The following is a 27,151-nucleotide window of genomic DNA, read 5'->3' as shown; positions in this document are numbered from 1 at the left end:
ACATAGTTGGTAAAATAACAAAAAATAATACCAAAATTTTGTTCCCCAAGACTATATGAATAACAAATCTTGATATTTGAATAACAAACCAATAACTTGCATTGAAAATTACGAAAATAACCAGTTCAGATATTATCGAATTATTAAACACCAAACGCATAACTGAACATGTTATAAATCATCAATAACAGCCGAAGGTCGCTTGCAGATATGGAATAACAAAATAATATTTGAATAATTTATTACGTTGGGGGGGTTTCTAATATTTAATATTCTAATATTTGGGTTTCTAATATTTTACCAAATGAAATTGCTGCTTTAAGTTTTCATATGTACTATCAAAACAATAACAGTTAGAAATATAAAAGACAAATTACTGAATCGTTTGTTTTGTCTGCTAGTACATATATATGTGCTCGTATTAGTGAATGCGTGTTCGTGTTTGTGAAGGTGTATATGTGTGTTTTTGTATGTGTGTGTTTGCTCATTTACGTGTTTAGATGTTCTTACTTTTGAAGGAGTGTATATGTTCGTGTTTGTGTATGTGTGTACGAGTGTTTGTATGTTCGTGTTTGTCATGACGTGTATGTATGTTTTGATGCTGTTTTTTGTATGTGCGAGCATTTTTTTGTTAACATATATATCAGTTTACTTAGTTTTTAACTCCTGGGTTATTCAAAGTAACGTGTGTAATCAACGACGCTATCTCGGAGGCCTTTTCTCTGTCCTTGGGAAGTCCTGCATTAATAAAATCTTTATTCGTATAGAGGATCTAAGAAAATGAAACCAAATCTATATAATAACTTAACAAAATCAATAAAAAACAGCTGCAAATTACCTTTTATCCACTGTTGATGGGATCGAGCCCTGTTCAGTCTGGCCTATCTGCAAGTTTCGCTGGTAGTTTTTTGACTCCACCCGGTTCATCAGATGACTTTTAGTCACAATTGCAACGGCAGTTCCTTTCGGAAATAAATAAATTAAGAGCTCCTTCATAAACCTGTAATCATTATTTCCGCTGAATTGCGAAATTTTGGTTAACCAGTCCATCTTCGGATATCCGGAGAGTTCAGTGAATGTAGCTCCCGTGACATTTGTTTTATCGGGCTGCACCTTACAATTAGGCTCTGTAAGACGCTCCTGTACCTTTTAACAGACGCTACGGCAACGGGTGTGTCCAGAGACTTGATTGAGACTGAATGGGAGCGTTGCTTTTCGAGTAGCCCCATCCCGGATCTTCCAATCTCAGGATTGATTCCTGAATTTTTCATGAACCTTTAATAAAAAAATCACAGGAGGGTGGTGTGCAAAGCCACGACCGCAAGGTAGAAGTAGAATACTTTTACAAGAATGATAACCCGGCTGCTTGCGTGTCAGTCATTTTTCCTAGAAAATAAATGTTGACTGCTCATTGGCAGTATTGAAAATCTGTGCAAATGAAGTTGAAGTACTACTCAATTTCAGTTTGCAAATATAAATACGACCTCACTGAACAGGAAAAGAACAAACTCTTTGCGGCGCAAACAAGTTTCAACAGTCAGAGTATATGTACATGTGAATTCAAATTAAGATTATTAACTTTTGGTTAAAGCTCAGAACGAGAAAATATTAAATCTTCAATTCATTTGTTTGGTTGTCCTAAAAATGACAGTTTGTTGTTGAATTTAAAATATGACGTATGTAAAAGTATGATATGACGCTGATTGCATCTCTGTGTTACGCCGATAGCGGGAGTTATGGTAAACTTGCGTATGATGAAGGCATCGTATTACCTGTTTTATTGAATGGGAGAAAGAGGAATATTGTAAAATTTTGTAAAAATTTAACTCAAACAAAATTACCAAATCGTATTCAGGCACTCTGACAACAAAGTTGAAGACTGTTTTCACACTGAAAATCAGACAGCCAGCAGAAGTTTTGATTGCCAAAATCCAGAATGCCGAACAGCCGTAAAGAGAGTTGTTTATTTACCTACGGCAAGTTTCTCGCCCCATCGCTCGCGTTCGCGTTCACCATGGCAGAGACCTAACTGTCTTAGTGAACGCGTTCTAACAGGGCAGCTCAATAAAGTAAAAATTAGACAAGTACAACAGAATTTGATTGCATCCCGCACAGAATGTCTGCTTGTATTGATGCCAGAAAATTATAATCCTTAAATTACTTGTTTATTTGCCTTGAAAAAGGCATTTTGCGGTTCAAAATCGGTTGCTGATCGCAACCTTTGAGCTGCCCTAACAGTGCGGGAATTAAGATACACGGACAACATGCGCTGTGGAAGCTATGTCACATTCAGTAAATTAGACGGGAGCGACAGATTTAAATTGCTAGGATCCAACACAGAATACTTGCTTGCGTTGTCAAAAATTATTAACTTTCAATGACTTGTTTATTTGCCTTGAAAAAGGCATTTTGATGTTCAAAATTGGATTTCCTGATGGCAAGCTTCCTGCTGCCTCAACACGGGGGGAATAATGGCAGTCTGGCGACACACTCCGAGAAGACCCGCGCTGCTCCTGAGACGTGGTGATCAACCACAGGGCTAGTGCTGCTGCTAAGGAAGGACGACTGCTGTTGTCGCTGTCTGGAACTATTATGAGCGACTTCGGCTGAAACAGGCTCTTATATAGGCCAAAAAGCATGTTTTCAATTGCAAGGTATATGATTCTGTCGACCGTGCTTGGGAAGCAATCATATAACGTCCAATCAGAGGTCGAATTTTTCGTTTTGACAAGGCTTGACTATTTTCAATAGTACAATAGTGTGAATAATAAAATTACAATTATCTTCTTTTGGGAAGAATCTTAGAAGATTTTCCAATCTATTGCTGCAAGAACGAAGGAAATCCATCGAATACTAACCAATTTATTAGCATTTGAAAATGGACATATTTTTCACTTTTTTCTGTTTTAGATTTTCATTTCACATCCCTATGTAGCCGAACTTCCCTAGAGAAGTATTCTACTTCAAAAAGCTAGTGATGAATACGCGTATGAAATTGATAGAACGATTGATTCACAGGTTTGCAACTGAGCAATTCTCGCTGAAACTAGGCCACTAGGTGCACAAGGTCTTTCAAATTTGATATAAATGCACATAGTTATTAGAAATAGAGAAAAAATGATAATGCCATTTTTTTTATCCTTGCTTATTTTCCGTCGGTCTAGTTCCGCCACTGTTGTGGCCAATCACCGACGCCCAGGGAGGCGACTCCACACCCAGGACCCTAACTCACGACCCGTTTATTAACGGACCGGCGCCAACGGCTTTACTTCCTCATGCGATGGAAGGCGTGATCCCATTTGCATAGACGTTTCTATAGGCAAAAGATGCCATTTTGTGCTACTGGTTTATTTTTTGCAACACGACTCATTTTTGTGAAGATATTGAAAAATGCTATTTTGGAAAGGTATTGATGATTACAAATAATTTCAGGGCCAAAACGGTTTTTTTGATTGGTATGACGTCTTCTATAAAGTCGTTGGTATTATTTTTGTCTCTCCGATGAAATATACACTTAAAAAAAAAATTTTTTTTTGAAAAAAGGTACAAGAAAAGTTGAAGAGGTTGTTTATAAGACACGACCGCAGAGGTAACGTAGAATACGACAGCCTGTCTTATGCCAATGTATTTCTTGGAATAGGTTTCGGAATACACTGAATTGGGGTCAATTCTTCAGATAAACTTTGAGGTTAATTGTGTTTGTCAATGCCATTTATTGACAAGTGAATATTTTTTGAACATGTCAAATTTTTTTTTTAGTTTTGAATGATTCACAGTGATAATCAAATTCTACATGAGGTGATTTGTTAGCAATTTTACTACTCGTCATAAGTTTGGAATCGCTTTACTGAGTATTGCAACACCCAGTTTGAATATTGCAACGCCTCCCGAAAAGTTTAGCATCACCTGGAATAGGCGGATATCTCGTGTTTTTGACAACCTAGAAAGTTGCGGTTTTCAGCAAACTTGTTCCGAAGATCTAAGGCTACTGTATGGTGGCCAATTCAGTGTGAAATTTTACCGCTATGTGGTGCTAGAGGGCACACAATGAGTCGTATTTTGAACTTAACTAATCTCACGCGTCCGACCTGCCAGAAAGTTGCGGTGTTCAGCAAACTTGTTCAGAAGGCTAAAGGCTTCTACATGGTAGACAATTCAGTACTGAATTACCCCGCTATGCGGCGCTAGAGTGCATGCAGTTTTTCATATTGAGCCTTCAACTTATCGCGCGATTATTTCTACCCACAAAGTTGCGGTGTTCGGCTTGTGCCACCAGTATTCCATCGATTCTATTTTCATTACAATTCAGTGTAATACGAAATGCTCTCTGTGGTGTTCAAATCCTTCAACATCGAATTAGAGGTATGTCTACTGCAACTGTTTGCAGCCGAGGTAATCAATTTAGTCGCGATATCGTCAATTTTCCCCATTGTAAAACGGATTGTGAATGTTTGTGATCAAACTGTAAACATACCAACACATGCTACATGTTGCAACCTCCTCAAATGAAAGCATTTCTTTATAATAAACACACACAAGCTTACGTATTATATGAAGTGATCAAACTGTCAACACTCAAATTGGTTAAACTTCGTCATGTGTAAACGATCAGTGCTTATAGAATCGCGTAAATAAAAAAGTGTTACTATGTTACTGATATTGCAATTATCTAAACAGAGTTTAGGATAGAGTAAAACACTAAAAACTTTATGCACACTAGCAGCACATTGAAGAAAAATTTCGAACTAAACTGTTAGCCAGCCAGAAGCTCTTGATCTTTTGAGTAACTTTGCTGAAAATCGCATCTCTTTAATTAATAGGATTATTGAGCTAAACTGAATTTGAAACGCTCAAAACTAAATGCACACTAACGCGGCATTGCGGCTGAATTACGCACCATACTGTCTGCCAATCACAAGCCCTTAACCTCCTGAGCAACTTTGCTGAAGACCGCAACTATCTAGGTTTCCAGAATCGGAAGATAAAGTTACAGAAATTTTCCCATTTTGAGTGATGCTTTCGGGGTGTTGCAATATTTTAACTGGGTGTTGCAATACTCAGTAAAGCGATTCCAAACTTCTGACGGGTAGTGTATATATGAAAATTTCAACCGCTATACTGCTAGCCACGCACGCTATATAGCAAGCCACGCACTCTAGCCACACGCTCTATAGACATGCACAGACACGCTAAACATTCACACGCCATATAGCAAACCACGCACGCTATATAGCAAGCCACACGCGCTACAGGCATGCATACACGCCATAAACATGCACACACGCTTTAAGGCAAGCCACACACCTTATATATTAGGGAATAACGCTACAAATATTCACACACGTTATGTGCACACACCTTTTATATACATACGCTAGATGATGGTGGCTTCTCAAACCACCTGGCGGTGCGAATCTCTTTCAGTTCCGGGTTGTTTTTTGTCCAACGATATCTGAATCGGATTACCGCTGGTGGGGTCCAACTTAGATCGAAGGGGAGCCGAACTGAAAGAGGTAAGAACTGCAGCTAGCCACTACCACCGCCGCTGTTGCCCGCTTCTGATCCATCTCGCCTACTGCCATCGGTGTTGATGTTCGTTGTCGTTGCCTGCTGCGAGTAAACTGATTTGCTTGAGGAGAAACAGTCTCTCATATAGGTGGTGGTGGTGGTGATGGTGGTGGTGGTGATGGTGGTGGTGGTGATGGTGGTGATGGTGGTGGTGGTGGTGGTGGTGGTGGTGGTGATGGTGGTGGTGGTAGTGATGGTGGCGGTGCCGCACGCGCTATAAACATGCACACACGCGCTACAGGCATGCTGATCCACGCTGCCTTCGCCTACTGCCATCGGTGTTGGTGTCCGATGCTACTGCCTGCTGCTAGTAAACTGATTTGCTTGAGATTTTTTTTTTTTTTTGGATTCAATATTCTTTATTTTTTTTACGGTATTTTCATTATACATTTGTTTTTTTTTTAACATTGTGAGAGATTCAATTTTATCAACTTTTCAACTCTGGTGATTTGCTTGAGAAGAAACAGTCTCTTATATAGCCCAAAGAGTGCATTCCCGGCTAACTAGGTACTACATTCTGTCGTCCTATTTAGAGAAAGGCAGCAAGCGACCAATCATAAATCGACATTTGCGTTTCGACAATGTTCAACAATTTTCAATATTACAATAGTTTGAACAATCAGATTACAATTTTCTGCATTTGGACGGGTGCTTAAATGATTTTCCAATCGATTGCTGCAAAAATGACAGAAATCGGTTGGAAACTGACTGGGTTTAAAACGTTTGAAATTGGACAATTTTTGTGACGCTCTCGATGTTTTCGGTTTTGAAATTGGATCCCTGTATTGAAATTGGGTCCCTGTAATTGTTGCCGTAAGACGTATTCTACGTCAAAAATGTAAAATTATCGTCAGGTTTTACCTATTATCATCCGGGGGGTTAATGAAGACATAGAGAACTAATCTTTTGCAGGACGATGTTCTGCATTATGAAGAACCATCATGCAAAAAATTAACGTTCTAGGACATCATTTACCCCCCGGACGATAATAGGTAAAACCTGACGATAATAAAGCCGATACCTATCTAAAAAGCTGATTTTAAAAAAATCCATTTTTTTATAAAGACTGCAAAAGATTATTTAAACAATACAACCAAAGCAAGAGTTATAGAGTGTATTTTGTTTTCGAAAAGACAAAATTATTATCTACAACTTTAACGAAGATGTTATACCGATCAAACAAACCGTTCTGGCCCTAAAAATATTTGTAATCATCAATACCTTCCCAAAAAACCATTTGCAATAGCTTCTCAAAAATGAGTCGTGCTCTAAAAAATTAAACCAATAGCACAAAATAAAATCTTTTGCATATAGAAATATCTTTGCTAAGTTTCAGCCAAATTAAAAATGGTAATTGAAATAAAATATTAAAACTGGGACATTCATATGTGGAACTGCTCAGTAATAAAAAACCTATTGCTTTGTTAGTATCAAACGTGCTAGTGTTGTATTCATTATTCCCACTGAACTTCATAACACAGTAGTGGCGGACCTGCTAGGTGTAGCATCAATCGATTATGATATATGGAGCTAGTAGGGATATAACGTGTGCATCCACTTGGTCTCAGTAGACAGGTTACTACGTTGATTGCGCGGTGTACGTTGAATATTTTGAAACTCAGTTTGGAAAATAGGATCAATTTATGGGTTAACACTGATGCTCACCTAATTATTTTCTTGCATCTTATAGCATTTTTTCTCAGCTTTCCAATGCTGGTCTCAGATCAAAAATCGGTAGTTGCGAACACGGTCAAAATTGCATTTTTCTGATATAATCCAAGATGGCGGCCAAATTCAAGATGGCGGCCTGAATTTTGATTACTTCAAATGAAAGCCCTATGATTCCTGTTTACATAAAAGTGCTACTTGTAGTACTTTACATAACGAATTTCAGAGATATAGCTCAAATAATACATCAAGAATTGCTAAAATTTCAACTTTTCTGAAAACTGTTTCGCCCCTTGGTAACCAAGGGGTCAACAAATTCGATCAAACAAAAATAGCATTATCATTTTTTCTCTATTTGTAATAACTATGTGCATTTATATCGAATTTGAAAGACCTTGTGCACCTAGTGGCCTAGTTTCATCGAGAATTGCTCAACTGGTAGATCACCATTTTGTGAATTTTCACTAATTTTAACTAACTAAAATATAATAAAGGGTGATTTTTTTGCTTTTTGGTTTTTCGTGTATTCAGTTTGGTTTGCCATTTCACCATGAACAGACTTACACCTGAACAACGCTTACAAATAATCGAATTTTATTACCAAAATTCGTCCTCTGTGAAAAAAGTTTTTCGCGCATTACGACCATTTTATGGTCGTCATAATCGACCTACTGAGCAAGCTTTTCAAGCTATTGTGACGAAATTTCAAACCAGTTTTACTCTGTTGGACATAAACCCACAACACGTATACACAGAGTGCGTACAGAAGAAAATATCGCTGCCGTATCAGCCAGTGTTGTGGAAGACCGAGAAATGTCAATTCGATGCCGTTCGCAGCAATTGGGCTTGTGTTATTCGACTACATGGAAGATTTTACGGAAGGATCTTGGCGTAAAGCCTTACAAAATACAGCTCGTACAAGAATTGAAGCCAAACGACTTGCCGCAGCGTCAAATTTTTGGTCTTAGAACAACTTGTCGAAAATCCACTTTTTTACCGAAAAATTGTGTTCAGTGACGAAGCTCATTTCTGGTTGATTGGGCACACGCAAAACTTTTCCTTATTACTTTAGAAGCAATAGCGCAAAATTGCCTTTTGGGTAACAAACCTATTACTTAAAAGGCAATCAAATTCTTTCCCAGTCAAGTAACAACACATACTGCCATATATTTAGCACGTGTTACGGGAATACGACTGTCTAATAATGGTCGTTCCAACCACATGCAAGATTTTTTCTGTCGAAAACTGCTCCCTTTCCATCCCAAGCAAAAAAAAAATCACACACCGTCGCATATGTTGCACATGTTACAAGTTTCTTCAATCTCCAATTCATCCGGTGTGCGTGTATTAGTTCGCATACGGAGTAGAGAAAAAATATGACAAGAGCTGCCAAGCATCATTTTCTCCGTCATAGAGTATGCAAACGTTGATGATTTCAAAGACTTGAAATGCGTCTTGAAATGACATCACGATCTGTAAACTGCGTTAGAGAAAAACAAACACATTCGCTTTCCTGCAAGATATCTAAAACACATACTCATTGGTTCATGGAAACTCATTTGCACCTGTTTGAAAATACAATACTCGTGCCTAACCAGACAATATTCGCAACTTCGGCAACTCTGGTCAGACCGTATTACATATTTCCATTTCAAGTAAACACTGGGGGACGAAACGAAAGTGTTTCTTATTAGACTTTTGAGGTTGACGGTTGAGATTCTGATTATGTGTGGATGAAGGGGAGAAAAATGAACCTGATCGTTGCATCAATACAAATGCAGCGAGTGAAGTCTTGCTAACACATGCATTGCGGTGCTTGGCTGTATGTTCTCCTCCAGGAACACATACAAGCGTGTGGCCGTCATAATTTTTATTACTTTTTGTTTGTTACTCGTTGTGTATAATGCGCAGTCATAAGACACAATAAGTAATAAAAAATTGCCCTAAAGTAATAAAACGTTCCCCGTTTGCGTTGGGTGTATGTTAATAAGCAAAATTGCCGCATTTGGATCGAAGAGCAACCAGAGGCATTACAAGAATCGCCAATGCACCCAAAAAAATGCACGGTTTGGTGCGGTTTACACGCTGGAGGCATCATTGGTCCGTACTTCTTCAAAGATGATCGAAATCGCAACTTGACGGTCAATGGCACTCGCTATCGCGCGATGATTTCTGATTTTTCTTGCCGGAAATGGGAGCGCTGGGTCTTGTTAACATGTGGTTTCAGCAAGACGGAGCAACGTGCCACACATCGCGCGAATCAATGGACATATTGCGGAATGAGTTCGGTGAGCAATTCATCTCACGAAATGGACCGGTGAATTGGCCGCCTAGATCATGCGATTTAACACCGCTAGATTTTTTTGTGGGGCTACGTTAAGTCTCTCGTCTATGCGGATAAGCCAACAACAATTCCAGCCTTGGAAGACAACATTACTCTCGTTATTCGCGAGATACCAGCCGAAATGCTCGAAAGTGACCCAAAATTGGACTTTTCGTATGGACCATTCAAAACGTAGCCGTGGCAACATTTGAATGAAATTATATTTAAAAAGTAAATGGCATAAACCAATTTATCGGCTCAAATGAAGATTTCTTACAGTTTTGTAATTTTTCTACGTTTTTTTAAAAAAAAGAACCAAATTCTTAAAAAATCACCCTAAAGAACCATGCTTACCGTTTCCATGAATGCCACCTCCGCAGTATTTGAGGCAAAATTCACTCGATTGACAGACTTTTATGCAGATTTCTCGGATAAATTTTCAAAATAAAAAGAAAATTTTAATGAAGGGTGCAACACATCTTTCTGCATCAAAAGAAAAAGTTATTGGAAGATGGTCAGAATCAAAGTCAGCATGTGTGATCAAATCACTACATACATGACTTTGATATGTTAGCACCAAATCAATTGTTGATGGGTTTTTTACAGAAGAAAAGCATGTAGGATTATTCGGAGACAAAATGGAATAGTATCCTGAAGAACAATCATTGAATAAATCTTTGCCATTGGAATTACTTTGAGAATTATTCCATGATCGATGTTTAGCGTTGAAATCGCCGATCATGAAAAATTTCGAACGATTTCTGGTGAGTTTTTGTAAATCACCTTTAAAATAATTTTTGTGCTCGTATGTGCATTGAAATGGTAAATATACTGCGGCAATAAATAAAATCCCAAGTTCAGTTGGAACTTCAATTTCCCAAAGTTTCAATAACTTCCGTCTCAAGATGGGGAAGAGCACGATGTTTGATTCGGCGATGAATAACAATTGCAACTCTACCGCCGGAACCCTGAATTAACAAACGACACAAAGATTGTGTTTCCAAAACGATAGATTTTTTCTTTGGGCGACTCTATATACACTAGCAATACTCAGAGGGAGAGATATGCGAAGAGAGTGTTGTGAGCCAAACGAACATGTCAAAATTCGAGTCAAACGAACAAGAAAGGTAACACATTGAAAGGTATTGCAATAAAGGTCAATAAAGAATATATTTATTTTTACACGTTTTTTCATGTTCTATTGTTAAACAATGAATTGAGAATGCTCCTAAGTTGCTTCATCACAGTGATTTTTAACTGGTGGTTCACAAACCCTGTGTATAGTCTACAGAATAATGATGAAAGTATACAAAATAAAACATAAACATAAAATTTAACACCTTCACGGTTTTTGGTGATGCACTTTATTATTCCCCAGGACTTCCACCGTCACCATCAGTTATACGAGCCGAATAAAAAAGTTAGTGAACTTTGCGCTTTGAGAAGAGATCTGGCACCTCTGATATGTGGAACCTAGTTGCCAAATCAGCGGTTTTTTTCATCGCTTATCTCTCCCTCTGAGGATCTCTATTATACACATAGACTCTGTAAAATTAAACAGTGCGCTAAATAAAATTGATCAATCAGATATTCGGGTTATTCGCGTTGAAAGAGATTTTGAAGGCTGTTCGCACCTACGTGAACTCTCTCATGCAATTGTCAAAATGTGCGTGATGACAAAAGCAAAAATATTTCCTTCCTCCTTTTTCGCATGCAAAAACCAAACAAATATCAGCAACGCCGTCAACGCGAATGGCTGTCACTTTGATTGAACTTTGGGTAATTTTTAATTCCTGCTGTCACTTCAATTCGCTTAGACGGTGTTGCTTATATTTGTTTGGTTTTTGCATGCGAAAAAGAAGGAAGGAAGTATTTTTGCTTTTGTCATCACGCACATTTTGACAATTACATATAAGTGTTCACGTAGGTGCGACCAGCCTTCGAAATCTCTTTTAACGCGAATAACCCGAATTCCTAGACTCAGACCAGGTATGCCAGATTCGCAGACTTGTCTCACTTTTTCGACAGATACCGGTAACATTGTTTACGATTTGGATTTTGTGCTTTTATGTGGTGGATTAATATAATGCGTAGTGCGAATGCTGCTCATTTTATGATTTTTCTTAGTGTACTGGCAACATTTGAAAGCAAAACTACATCGCCCGAAAATAAACACCCAACCAAATCTACCCAACCGGAGGGTACAAACTACCTGAAATGATGTAAACCTTATGCAACTTACGTGTTGGGTAGTTTTGCAATGCGAACGCTGAGTCATTTCAACCTAATTTATTTTAAACATGCTTTTACCCAATGATGGTGGTTTTGCCAAAAATTCAACATTAAGTAGTTTGAACCCAATATTGGATGAATAACCAAACTGATTGAAAAATTCTTAACCCGCGTGATGAAATCGATTTCGCGGAAGTGGCAGATCTTTCTTATATATTGGTTGTTTTGGTTTTAAGATGGTGATTTTAAGTGACGAACGTGCTTCTGTGCTTCTGTTTTTAAATAATAGTCGTCAATCAAAAACAAGATTAACATTGCATTGTGAGAATAGAATAGGAGCTAGAAACGGAGGCGCTTAAAGGGGGAAATTTATGAAGCCAGTAACACCAAATTGGAAGGTACTTGGGTAAGTTTTGAGATAGATTATATAGATTATTTTTCAATTATCCGCTTCTTCAACTAATATTAATTCAATCGAATGAAATTAATTGAAATCAACCCAAAGCATAGTTAAAAAGATAGAAAAAAACGTTGGGTATTTTTGACGTATTATTGCTCTTAGTGCTACATACCTTCTATTGAATTAATCTACAACTACTCAAAATTGGCTTCCTGCACGGAACGACCCCGTTGAGTTAAATCGACATGAAAATGGGTACTTTTCGTTTTCCGTGTATATTGGTATGATGTCAGCGGGTGCGTAATTTAAGTAAAAATTTTGTGTGAGATTCGTCAGATTGAAAATCGTTTGTTATATATTTAGGTAATTTTGCTAACGTCGTTTAATGATTTCAAAATTGATGATGGTGTAATGGATGATGCAATTTTTTTCTCTGCGTCACTTTCTTCTTACATATAAATAGGTATATAGTTCGGTCGTTTCGTCAAAATGGTTTAAAAGTACCGAAAAGTCTATTTTCGCCAACTCCATCAGGTTAGTATCGTTACAACATCTTATAAAATGACCTGATATTAAGGGTCTCCTACGAAAGGCAGAAAACCGAAAGGCAGAATCACGAAAGGCAGAATCACGAAAAGCAGAATTACGAAAGGCAGAATATTTCATCAGGCAGAATAACGAATAGCAGAATCACAAAGGGCATGAGTGGCAGAATCAAAAAATGGTCTATTTACTTTTTAACAACACACACTCGCGGCCTTTAGCCGACTCTATTGTCCAAGTGTATGCTGTCCTTACTCGCTACCGCTCGTTCGGATTTAACTAAGGGAAAGAAAACCTGTTTGAATAATCCTAGAAAACCAGTAGATCAGGTATTTGTATGCGAGAGGCCGCCGCTTTCGACGGCGGGTCGGCGGCCGGCTCGGACCGCGGAAACCACGGCGGCTTTGTGCCGCCTCGGTTCCTTGCCCTCGATTATGCGTCTTCGCCGCATGAATTGTTTTATGTTCATTATAACCAACAAGCCGTTGAGACTAGTGTAAGTTATATCTAACATCGAAAAGTTACTCTCCGCGATGCCGTAAGAGTCTTAAGGACCTGAGCCAAACCAGTTTGCGCGTTTCGGATCTAATAATTCAGCTTGATTTGCACCTCCCATCAAAACTGGTCATTGCTGTGTGACCAGGTATTATGTCTGGTTACCAAATAATATTAAACAATAAATGTAGAGTAGCAGCTTTGATACCGTGACCAGGGTTCGCACCAATTCGCCATCACGCACTTGGCTATCGTGAGTCAGGTTCTGCTACCAGTGATTCTGCGTTTCGTGCCCTTCGAAATTCGGCCTTTTGAAATATTCTGCCTTGTGTGTACGGTCATAGAGTTCTGCCTTTCATGATTCTGCCTTTCGTGCTTCTGCCTTTCGTGATTCTGCCTTCTGTGGCGAACCCGATATTAAAACCCCGTTTGTTTACATTTTGCGACTAGCGTCGATTTGAAAAATTACACGAATTTTACTTCCCGCATGTAGTTCATCCAAATTGATGGTAACATGTCGTGGCATAGAGATTCAACAAAACCATTAAAAACAATGTAAAAAAGAACAACCAATAATAGAGAAAGTAATCTGTAAAAAAAAACTGTCTGTAGCTAAACATGACTGACCAAGGCATGAAATTGTTGTTATATTTTCGGCTTTTTGGATTTATTAAATAATGTTATTGGCAACTCTGTATTGGAGTGTGCTATTATACAGCGAATTTCTTTATTCGACCTGCTCACCTAGTTTTGACCTGGAGCCAACTCACTGCTGTCAAAACCTTTCCTCATTCGCTTGGTTTTGACCCAGTATTAACTTGGCGTGCTGCCCGAAGCTCACCGTAGAATTTATCAGTTTTAGCCCATCGCCGCATGGGCTTAGTTCGAAAAAACTATCTGGCATCTCTTTCTTACTTGCGTCGTAAATCACAATGTCATTTCTCTCTTTCTGAGAAGACCGGCACTGATCCAGTGGAATAAAGAAATTCGCTATTAATGTGCAAACGGTGCTCTGCAAACATAAACAAAAGATAGAAGTCTAAATTTCAGGCCAAGAGCTTTTGGTTGATAAACTAAACATAGGTAAATCATCTCTCGCTCCCTTTATATCAACAGACATTAAAATTTGATGCATTCCAGCGAATGATATGTATTACATATGTTACAACTGTTTTTTGAGAATCTGTCAAGAGTAAACTTAAAGAAAATATTAGGTGCAACCGCTTATCTTCTAAAAGTATGTTAAAAAGGTGAGTACATTATAATTCACAAAAAAATGCATTGGTAAAGTACCATTGTTTACAGTCAAAGTTGCCTGAAAAGTAATCGTCTTATACAAATAATACGGCAAAGTGCTAATCCAGGAAAAAACTGCGCCTGTTGTTAAACCCTGCTTTTCCTCAACTTATTTTATAATCAATTGCAGGGAATCACAAACAGTGAATACTTCTTCCAATTTAAATATCTGTGCCGAGGGTACATATGTACAGTTCGATAAAGGATCGCAGGGTTAGATGCGAAATGAAAACACAGCATCAAACAGGAAATCCGGATTAACATTATGCTCCTATCGAACCAGTTCAACAATCAGTGCAGTGTAAAAGTGCTACTCTGTCTAAATATAATAATGCAACATTTGGCATATAATCAATCACTTGGAACTCGAAAATATTAACAGGAGCAACTACATAATATGTCAACTTGTCTTCATATGATCTCCAAACCGATTAGTTTAGTAATGCATATGAGATAGATTAAATCGCTTCAGAGGTAGGGATACCATCCGTCCTGATTTAGCAGGACATGTCCTGATTTTGAGACCCGTTTAGAGCGTCCTGATTTATTTTTCATATTTTTGCATTTGTCCTGATTTTTCTGAATAATGCCAGATATTCAGAAATGGTGAAGATTGTTCAGTACTCATCTTGACCCCGGATATAAACGGACTCATTTTGAACGAATTTTTTCTTTGGTTGAACCTCTTTCCCACTCGAAAAAAGCTGTATTGATTTTTTAAAGAACTTTTTGACAGTTTTTTATGGGATTTTCTTTGGAACTCGATAAAGCCGAAAAAAAAGGAAAATTCATTTTGTTCATTGTTTGTCGAGCAGTTGGACAGGATGAGGTACGGAGTACTATGGGGCAACGTGTTCCAGAAAAAAAACGCCAGTTTTACCTATGTCTTATGTATGTGTATCTACTAACGCCTGATGAATCAAAGTTGCAGAATTGAATCGTCCGAGAAATACGTTAAATAAATGAATGAGTGTTTTGGCGTATGTTGCAGTGTAAATCTCAGATTGTGGTTTTATTTATTGATGTCTCAAAAAATGAAAATAGCTTAGATCAAATTTGAAATTTCAAAATATTTATCACCATGTAAAGTATAAGAAAAAATTGATTAAAATACGGCCAAAGCTTAGCTTTTTTAGATATACCTTGTTGTTTTATTTAATGCAATTTTCACTTTACGTCCGTTTTTTCAATTTTAATCAAATGAATAAATTTGTATAGCATGAATCCAAGTTTCTAGTACGTAATACTGTGCGATTTTATAGTACGATTTATTTTTACTTATGAACGCGCTTCAATGAGATATTTGAAAATCAATTCAAATATCAAATGAGAGGCACAATGAGATATGATATCTAAATTTGATATTAATTTCATATGCATGTTGGAAACGTAAAAATCTATCGAATAACACGATAAGACCCTATAACAAAATGTGTTATTGGGGAGTTATGATTTTGCTATTCTCTCCTGCCCGGGTTGCTATCAGAAATTCCTTATTTAAAGTGAAAAATGAAACCAGCAGAAATTTTCAAGGAGTATTTTTTCTTTTAAATAGTGTAAATCTATTTTAACATATAATAAGTTTGAATGAGAAAGGCTGGGTCTCACCGCTAGGTGGATTAATTTGGGTTTTTTGAATTTGCAATACTGTTGTTCGTTTCAAAAAAATTAAAGTTCAATCCAAACAAAAACAATCATTTGAAGCAAAGTGCATATTGATTAAATTGAAAAATGAATTTCAACATACGTGCGAGTACCCGAGCAGGAGAAAACATCATCATAATATCACAACCAGATATTGGAAATACACCTCATTGTGATCTTAATGTGGTTTACACACATCCCTGTCACGAACGTCCCCATACATTTGGCTTGAAGCCGTTTTTCTCTGGCTCGATTATACGTCAAAAGGCTGTCAGTGCTTGCGGAACAGCCGAATAAGCTCAGTCCATGCGAAATCAACTGTTGCTGTAAGTGGTGTGCAGAAATGCAGAAAGCGAAGAACGACTGTTTTGTTCTGACCGTTTCATGGGTTTTGTGCAGGACAAAAATGATCACGTTGAAACATGTTTCAACACGTTCTGGAGTGTTCTACATTCAATATAGTTAGGAGCACGCAAAAATCCGTACAGTAACACATGCGGCTCAATGAACGGAGCTTATGACCATATTTTCAACACTAGCGTCATCATCATCGGCGCCGGCTTCAGGAAACAATTGTCATGACATCGGTCTGGGTTTACATAGTTGGTAAAATAACAAAAAATAATACCAAAATATTGTTCCTCCAAGACTACATGAAAAGCAAAGTTTTATACATCAATAACAAACCAATAATTTGCATTGAAAAATCACAAAAATGACCGATTCAGATATTTTCATGTTATTGAACACTAAATGCAAACTGAATATATTATAAAAAATCAAACCTAAAATTATCCACCTAGCGGTGAGACCCAGCCTTTCTCATTCTAACTTATTATTTTATTTGTTAAAATAGATTTACACCAACACCAACTTGAAAAATACACCGTGATAATTCCTGCTGGATTTGTTATTCATTCTAAACAACAAATTTTTGGTAGCCAACAGCACACTAAACGGAACATTTGAAATATAACAATCACACACGTATGAACATACCTTAACACATAAACATGCGAATAACATCAAATTCTTTCAAATATATGATGCGATTTTGTTTTTGATCGTGGTATAATCGATTTGTATTCATATACCCAGTGGCCAGAATCCGACCTCAAACCCCATTTTTAATCCAGATGACCATTTCTGGTTGCCTGATAATCATAAAATCATACAATCATCATAAAATTGCCGAACTGCCAAATCTGGATATTTCTATAGCGAAGATGGCGACAGTTCCCGATCAACAGCCTAAAGTGACAAATAACATCCAATACGATTTGGGGTAGCGGTATGATACCCGGAGGCCAGAAATCATCTTCAGACGCCATTTTAAATTACTAGACAGTAGCTTTCGGTTTGTGGAAACCAGTCTAAAAGGGACAAACATTACGCAATGTGAGTTTTCCAGTACCCGGGATGATGCTCAGAGGCCAGGAATCAACTCCATACTTCATCCGAATTTACGACTTCCGGTTTCTGGAAAACATCCTTCAATTGCCAAAATATAATCCAACGATGGTATATCCACTCTTTGGGTTTTAGAATATTGATGTTGTATTTGAAAGAATATAGGAGCATAGTATTTGAAATTTACGTAATATTTGTACTAAATAAAAAGTTTCTTTATCATAAAGACTCCTTATTTCGGACTTTGATCACAGCAGCTAGTTTTAAACAGCCTTTGGGTTTTGATTCTTTGTAAGTTTGATGAACAACCTGTTCGTTTGACACCTGTTTTTTTTTTAAAAAAGTCGTGTGATTTTGAGAGAATAGACTTTCAATATTTTTACAATTTAACACAAAGGAAAGCCTTGGTGCTACATTCCGATTCGGAACTTAACCTTCTGTTTATTTATACACAGACTTCGCAGCCAACTGTTTAGTGTACGGGACAATTGCGGGGCTAGCGCTACGATCCTACTGACACCAACAGTTTCTCCCGAGCCGAGACTCGAACTTACGACGACTGGCTTGTTAGGCCAGCCATCGTACCTCGAGACCATCTGGGAGATAGACAATTCAACACATAATGATTAAAATAAAAGTCCAATTACGCTGGTCAACACAAGTATGGCCCCGAAGGTCAAACTAAGAAAAAATGAAAAATTATAACTTTTCCTGTGAATTTTTTTCTTTCTAGGGCAAGTATTGTGCTATTGTGCTCCAAAGCAGCATTTTTTTCGATTTTGTCAACCAGTGTTATGATCAAATTAAATGGGTACCAATAAAGCAACCAAACATTCAATTTAAAGCTAAGATTGCAACACTCAGTCATGCCATCTTTGGCAGAACGAGTGAATTTAAAAACTGAACTACATGTTCAATCATCATAAAAATCGTTTTTAAGGGTTCTGAAGATTCATTTGATACCTAATTTATTCAATTCGGTTGTGTAGTTTCTGAGATAAATAGAAATTTCAAAACTTTTACATTTTGATACGTAACAGACAAAGTTTCAGTCCGATTATAGTAAAATTAAAAAGGTTCTTATCAGGCAACTAGACCTTTCTATTGCAACTTATTTTGTGAAAATCAGTCCATCCATCTCTGAGAAAAGTGAGTCAGTTCAAGCAGTCTTAGAAACATATTTCTTGTCATAGCCTGATTTCCCATTATTATACATAACGGACAAAGTTAAAGTCCAATAACAATAAAATTCAATAGGGTTTTATGGGGCAAGAAGACCTTCCATATGACACTAATTTTATTAAAATCGGTCCAGCCATTTTTGAGAAAAGTGAGTGAGTTTAAACAATCTTAGAAACACGTTTCTTTGCGTAACTTTTGAACTACATGTCCAATCATTATAAAATTATTCTACAAATGGTTCGAAAAACAAGCCTGTTCTTTTGATACTAATTTTGTTCAAATCGTTTGTGCAGTTTCTGAGATAATGAAATTTTGTGATTTTCACATTTTGATACATTACCTCGAAACAAAAAATCCGATTACAATAAAATTCAATACGGTCTTATAGGACAACTAGATCTTTCATTTGCAATTAATTTCATGGAAATCGGTGCTCTGAGAAAATCGAGTGAGATTGGGAGAGCGTTACATACATACACACACATTAACACACATACACACACATACAAACACACACACACACACACACATACATACACACACATACAGAAAACGCTCAGCTCGTCGAACTAAGTCGATTGATATACGAGATTCGACCCTTTGGAGCATTTTTATACCTTTGGTTTTTTCAGCGATTGCTAAATAAACCTTTCTGGGAGAAAGGCAACATTCAATTCAGTTCAATTTAAACATTTTATCAGTTTACTGATAAAATGTTTAAATTAACCTGAATTGAATGTTAACATGTTCATAAAGGTCCATGTCAGTTATAATTTTCTGTGAATACACATTTTCGACTAAAACCTGTAATTCTTCATCGTTATTTTTTCCACGAACTTGAAACTGCAGGAAATTTTTTTATGTGACATCTTTGCCGCTGTGTAATCGGTGAGTGAGCCATCTTTCACAAGACAAATATATATAGAAGGAAGTTTAATTTCTACTAAATTCCATTTTCATTTTCATTTTTGGGTGCAGAAGGGGGCCGCAGGGCCAAGTCTCCAGTGCTTAAACACTTTCCATACTGTACCAGAGGAGAGATTAAGATTTGGCATCGCAGCATAGTAACCCGAGAGGTCAAATAAATTCTGCGTTGGAATGCCGGATAGTAAGACATGGTTGAATGTAGGGGATAGTCGAAGGGTGATAGTAGTTGCAGAAAGGTGCATGAAAAGGAAAAATAGAATAGATGTTTCTGTGGTTGATGTTAATAATTTACGTCCATTTGTAATATATGGTAGCTAGTAATATTTGTCACGGATGCCGGTCTTCGTCCAGGCAGCCCCTCCCAACCGCACATATATTTAAATATTTTTATTCATTAAAACTCTTGTCAGATGAAACATTTGATAAATAGTAATAACAATAATAACCTTATTTGCTATTTTACATACCTGCTGTGCTTCAATCTTTTACTTACCCTGTTTTATGTTTGATACCTTTGATAATTTTTTCATCGACCTTTGTTTGATTGTATTCCTCAGCGTAATTGCTTCGTTTGTTCTAATCTGCTATCGTTATCGACGATGACGATGGTGTCTTCAAACATTAACGTTATCGACGATAACGATATTTACCTGACGTTATCAGGTCACTAACGTCTATCAGAGCAACTGCACTAGTGCCTATATTTCGGTTGCTAAAGCTGGCTTGATAACCGACAAAATAACCGCACCGAGCGTTGCTATTTACTTTTGGAAAATAAAAACTCAAGGAAGGAAAAATTTTCGAGTATCAACGAATCCATAAGTTTGGCAATGCAATAGCAACGAACCGATCCGTTGCTATTGAACCAAATGCAGCTTTGTTTGTGTTGCTATCCAAGACAGCAGCCAAAGTGAAAACAAACTGCGAATTCGTTTTTCAGACGTTATTGATTCGATACCGTCCAGTAGCTATCGTCCTTGGCAATGACGATAATGTCTGAAGACGTTAGCGTCATCGTCGATAACGATAGCAGACAGTATCGTTATCGGCGTTTACGATAAGTTATCGATTAACAACCTTGCTTGCGACTTCAACCACGTGGTCTTTTGATTTGAGAAATGCTAAAAATTCGCTTAAATTTATTACATTTTTATTATTAAACTTTCAGTACATTCTATATTTTCAAAATGCAACAGCTACATTTTTGACTTGGTGGCAACAATAAATTATAAGTCAGGAAAAAAGAACACGTGGTCATTTCGTTAACCCGCCCACCCCTATGCATGGTCTTTCGTGGTCTTTTGACAAGCCCCCCCCCCCCCCCCGTCCGTCATCCTTTTTATGACAAAGTGGTTTAGGAACGGCCCCTTACAGTTTCTTCGTTCAGTTTGGCCTATTGACCCTCGTCAAAAAAATCATTCATTTTTTTCCGCGACTTTTCGTTTTTCTTCACGCCTTTTTTTTAATTCCTCTTCACATTTGATCCATTTTCAACTGTTGCCCCGAGCTTGCTCAGTTAACGCGATTTTTTACTGATGCTTGTTGGGCTCATCTTCAGCCAAAATATTACTTGTTTCCACTTGTCCGTTTTTCGTCACAGGATTTTGTGTTTGAATTATTCTTATGATACAGTAGTCTGACCATCGTCACTGTGATGTCACCACATTCTTTGTTGACATTCTCCTTCGCTAACAGTCTTTGATGTGAATGTGATTGCGTTTTTTCGCGCTTCCTCTGAATTACTAAAAAACTACAATCTTAGATGCTTGCTGTAATAAACTATGCCGTTAAATTAAGTATATTCTACCATCAACTTTAAAAGAATAGCTCCAATTTATATAATCAGTTATAATAGTGTTTAAGCCGGTTACTATGATCTTTTTCTAAACGATTCCTATTTTTAATTACAGTGGTCATTTCGCTTGAAAATTCCACCACTTCATAAGGTTATCTCCACATGTTCTGGACATATGACCTGATCCTGTGGGGACTGATTTTACTAAGACTAAAGGATGCCAGTCATTTGCTTTTCTTTCATACACTTGCTTGCGCTTTTCCTTCGAATCCTTTAGGATGGCCTCCGCGTTTGCGTGGAGGTCATAAGTTTTTTTTTTTCATTTCCTGTGTATATGTTTCACATGTCAAATTGTCCACTCCATTTCGTTTGTAAATGGAGGTTGGAATGCGTACTGTACGTCCGGTCCGTGCAACAATTCGAAAGAGATGTACCCCGTGAAAGAGCTCACTGGAGTGTTATACTCAAACGTGGAAAATGGAAATAATTTATCCCAGGTGTGTGGTTTTCCATCAATAAATCGTCTTAGGTAAGTTTTTAACTCGCAATTCGATCTCTCTACCAGGTTAGCCTGTGGATTGTACTGGCTAGTAGTAATTTTCTTGATCTTCAAAATCTTGCAAACATCTTTCATGAGTGCACTTACAAAATTTGCACCGTTATCCGTTGATAACTTTAGCAGTGTTCCAAATTCTTAAATATAGTTTCAACAATAGTTTTAGCTACTGTGTAGCTCTCTTTGTTTTGCATTGGTACAAGAATATACCAAATACCTAGTGAAATTATCTTGCATGACCAGACCATATCAATTTCCATTATCGAATTCTCAGGTGCAGTTGTCGCGACCCAACGTGCCCTCCCAAAACTGTCTTAACCTGATCTGGTGCGACCAACGTGCGCTCACTATCAGCATTATATAGTCTGATTTGCTTCTCTAGCTTATCCACTAATAATTTAATCTCTTGTTGTTTTTTGTATTAAGTGAATGATTCCCGCAAATTTCACGGTCGATTAATGAATTCCCGCTACCGTCTAATACAAAACCGCCTGCATTCTTATCCTTTAAATTCAGCACCCCATCTTCCACATATTCTACCAGTCCTTGTGGCTGATTTATTCTGATAAAGTATCAGCAACGACCCTAAAACTTCTATTGCTCAGCAACTACATGCACAATGAGCATGAGCATGAGCATGATTGACCGCCCGCGGTTGCTACTCCGTTATTGCCAGATCAGCTGTAATTACACAGAGAACCAATGGATGGTGCTTGGGATTAACATTCATCCTCAATGTGTAAAAACTGGTAACCTTAATCTTTATATTAGGCAATACCAGCGCCGGCCGCATCCGAGTGCAGGTCAAAGAAGGAGTGTGTATAGGAATATGTTGACGTGATACTCGCTTTATTGGAAGCCGAGAACACCTCTGCACTTCCACGAGAAATCATTGGGATGTTGGAGGAAAGGGTGAGGTTTGCAGTAGGTTTCGTTTTGGTAAACGATGCGCTGAGTTCTAGTACTGGGTTCATGATAACAAATATCGCGCGTACGAGTTCATTATATCTTCTACGGAGATCATAACTCGATCCGAACTCATTTCGGTTGATGATGTAACACCGCAAATAAAGCGCACGCGAGGATACCGGACCTATGACTCAATCAAGACAGACTCAAAGATTCGAAAATCTGTTTATGAAGTCATTATACAACTACCGAAACCTATCTCTCATTGATTTATCTCAGCTGACTACACAATGTTACGAAAGCTACGAGAGTTGAGTCTACGTTAACGCCTCGCCACTCCTATCACTTCTTCGTGAAGTGACCCTCTTTATACCGAAAATTAAAACACGGTTATTATAACAGATGGTTATAAATCTGTAGAAAATACGACCTAATGAAAGGTATCGACGCGAAGTCTTTAGATATTTCCGGACATCTGGCTTTGAGCTAAACTGGTCGACTAACGACGTTTTTTGTAAATTGTTCGTCTGTTCTTGAAAAGCAATTTCCTGATTTGAGACCGATTTGAAGCAGAAATAAACAATAGAGTGTTATTAGGGCCACGCACAGGTGTGTATGTTATATTCTAGTGAAACGCAAATTGTTATACTACACTTTGTGGATGATTTGAACTAACATATTATAGAGCATTTCGAAAACATTTATATGAGCCGAACTCTCCCGGGCCGGAGACGCGTTTACACCGAAGCATTATGCACGACCACTAAATCCACGCTTACCGACGGAGACGCTCGGGAGCACGATATTTCACGCCGATTCTCTATTAGCTGTTAATGCGAGTGTTGCCTAACAAATAGAAAAATTGGCAAAGTTTCATGCATCCAAAGCCCCAAAAGTTTAAAAACCTAAATTAATCCACCTAGCGGTCAGACCCAGCCTTTCTCATTCGAACTTTTATTTGTAAAAATAGATTGACATGAACGCTTCAATCCAAAAAATGTATATTCACTCTTTAGGTTCTGAAATATTGATGTTGTAATTTATACATATAAAAATGTAGTCCGGTCTGTCTGTCTGTTTGATCCATATAGGTTCGAAAACTACCGAACCGATCGACGTGAAAATTTGTATGAAGGGGTTTTTGGTCCCGATAAAGGTTCCTATGATAGTTTGAGCCCCCTCCTTTTTCTGGAAGGGAGGGGTCCAATACAAATGAAACATACATTTCTGCACAACTCAAGAACAAACCAAACAAATGAAACCGAATTTGGCATGTGGATGTTTAACAGGGTAACAAATATGTCCATATTGGTTCGACGCCCCTCCCTCTTTCAGAAGCACATGTTTCTGACACAAATTCCTGCACATCTCGCGAACTAATCAACTAAATGGAACCATATTTGGCAGGTAAATGTTTTTAGTGGTAACAAATATGTTCCATAATCGACCTTAGGCAACATTTTGCATTGTAAGATGGCAACTTCCGGTTTCTGGAAAACAGCCAAAAATGGCCGATTTCCACCCAATATGATAATATCCGGATAAAGAATGAGGAGGAGGAGCTAAAAGAAAGGAAGCGACCACAGGTACCATTTTGAATTCTAAGATGGCGACTTCCGGTTTCGGAAAAACAGCGGCAAACGACCAAATATCACCCAATATGGGTATTTCCGGAACCCTCATGATGCACTGGAGCCACAAATCGACTACAGACACCATTATGAATTGTAGAATGGCAACTTGTGGTTTCTGGAAAACTGCCAAAAATGGCCGATTTCCGTCTAACATGAGTATCTCCGGATCAAGAATGATACACAGCAGCTGAAATCGATCACAGACCTTATTTTGGACCCCAGGTTGGCGACTTCCGGCTCCTGGGAAACTGCCGAAAATGATCGAATTACACCCAATATGGGTGTTTCTTCAACCAAAATGACGCTCAGAGGCCAGAAATTATCTCAAATACCATTTTGAAATCCAAGATGGCGACTTCCGGTTTGTGGAAAACAGCCTAAAATAACCAAATACCATCCAAAATGAGTATCTCTGGAACCAGAATTATGCAATGAGCTAACAATTGACCTCAGGCACCATTTTGAATCGCTAAATGGCAACTTATACAGTCGAAAATGACCAAATAATACTCAATATGGATATTTCCGTAATCGAGAGGATGCATAGAAACCAAACATTGACCCTTGACACCATTTTGAATTTAAAGACGACCACTTTTGGTTTCTGGAAAACAACCAAACTAACTAAATACCTCCCAATATGAGTATTTCCGGTGTCAAATTGATTCCAGAAAATTTGCTGAAAATGACCGAATACCACCCAATACGAATATATTCAGAATTAGGGTGATGTACAGAAGCCAAAAGTCGAGGATGTTGTTATTTCGATAAAACCAATCATTTCAAACGACTTGTTATTTGACTTTGATCATATCCTATGGCCGATTCGTCGTGCATTTTCAGACTTTAAACACATCGCAAGGAATCAATGAATTTGGAACGTTCAAATAGTACGATACCACATTAAATTTATGTTGAGGCCACATATATCGACAAAAGCGGGTATAGTTTTAACTAGTCTTTGAATTTCTGTTTTTTCCTTTTGAGCCACATATCAAATTGTTATGAAAATTGAGAGATGACTCGTTTGTATGACACTTGTTATGTTCAAATAAGTCATGTAATCTTTGAGATAATAGACTTTCGTTGTTTTATTAACAATTTAATACATAACGGTTGCTTAAGTTCGATTATAATGAAATGAAATGAGAACGTATAGGGCAGCCAAACTTTGAAACCACGTGTTCAATCATAATTCATTAGTTTACCCTTAACTAGCCCGCTCATCTGATAATAATATTGATCAAATCGGTTGTGTAGTTACTGAGATAATGAAGTTTCGTGATTTTCACATTTCGGTACATTACAGACGAAGTTACAGTTCGATTACAGTAAAATTTAATAGGGTGTTATGAGGCACCTAGTCCTTTCATTTGACACTAATTTTGTGGAAATCGGGTCAGCCATCTCTGAGAAAAGTGAGTGAGTCCAAGTAGTCTTCGGAATATGTTCCTTTCCATAGATGGATTTCACATTTTTAAACATAACAGGCAAAGTAATAGTCCGATTGCAAAACAAATCAATAGGGTCTTATGGGGCAACTAGGTCTTCCATTCCAGTCTTCACAACACGTTTCTGTACATAACTTTTGAACCACAAGTTCAATCTTCATAAAATTCAAAAGTTAGGGGTTTTCTGGATAGCCCGTTCATTTGAAACCAATTTTGTTCAAGTCGGTTGTGTAGTTTGCGAGATAATGATGTTTCATGATTTTTACATTTTGATACATAACCTCCAAACTAAAAATCCGATTGCAATAAAATTGAATAAGGTCTTATGGGACAACAAGACCTTTCATTTGCAATTAATTTCATGAGAATCAGTCCAGCCATCTCTGAGAAAAGTGAGTGAGAATAAAAATCTGCACATACACACACACATACACACACACACATACAGAAAATGCTCAGCTCGTCGAGCTGAGTCGAGAGATATATGCCATTCGGCTCTTTGGAGCACTTTTATACATTCGGTTTTGCAAGTGATTGCTATACCTTTCTAGGAGAAAGGCAACAATAACAAACAATTTTCACTTAAAAACTTACTTTTAATGAGATATTTTAAAAGCAACTCAAATATCTTATTAAAGGCATAGCGAGATATGATATCAAAATTTTATGATATTTTCATATCCATGTATAAAACTATTACTTGGGAATCGACCGTAATGTTGATATCGGGGGATTTCGGCTAAGCAGTCTTTTAATTTGGAACAATTATTTGATTCTGTCCATTGTTTCAACACCGGTTGGCTTTTTAAAGATATCGGCACAACAACTAACGATTCCAACAGATTCTAGAAATCAGTTTTCTCCTAAAACGAAATGTTTTATTTTTCCAGTTTTAAATGCGAAACTATACTAAAATTCAATCGAACCGCTTATTGAAAATTACTTGGTCAACTGATACATCAAATTCTAAACCTGAAGACCATGAACTATGTTAAACATACATGTTTCATAATTATTTTTGACTGTGGGTCTGATGATTGTGATGATTTATTCTATGGGACAGACTTGCGATCATTTTTGCTATGGGACAAACCGACTTGCTATTTTTAAGGTAGTTC

General features: G+C 37.5%; 1 protein-coding gene and 1 long non-coding RNA gene across 3 annotated transcripts in view; both read left to right on the top strand.

Moving 5' to 3' along the window:
- The window catches only part of LOC129723338 (unconventional myosin-XV), a 545,387-nt gene that overhangs the window by 155,109 nt on the left and 363,127 nt on the right, over positions 1-27,151 (top strand). The gene's annotated exons all lie outside the window — the stretch shown is intronic.
- LOC129723347 (uncharacterized) lies at positions 13,966-15,527 on the top strand. The gene is made up of 3 exons (XR_008727748.1): positions 13,966-14,312; positions 14,370-14,479; positions 14,535-15,527. It is a non-coding gene; the product is annotated as an uncharacterized LOC129723347 (long non-coding RNA).

This window comes from Wyeomyia smithii, chromosome 2, assembly GCF_029784165.1.
Source record: "Wyeomyia smithii strain HCP4-BCI-WySm-NY-G18 chromosome 2, ASM2978416v1, whole genome shotgun sequence".
Classification (NCBI taxonomy): Eukaryota; Metazoa; Arthropoda; class Insecta; order Diptera; family Culicidae; genus Wyeomyia; species Wyeomyia smithii.
Note: the sequence above shows the minus strand (reverse complement) of the source record. Positions and strands in the feature narration are given on the sequence as shown.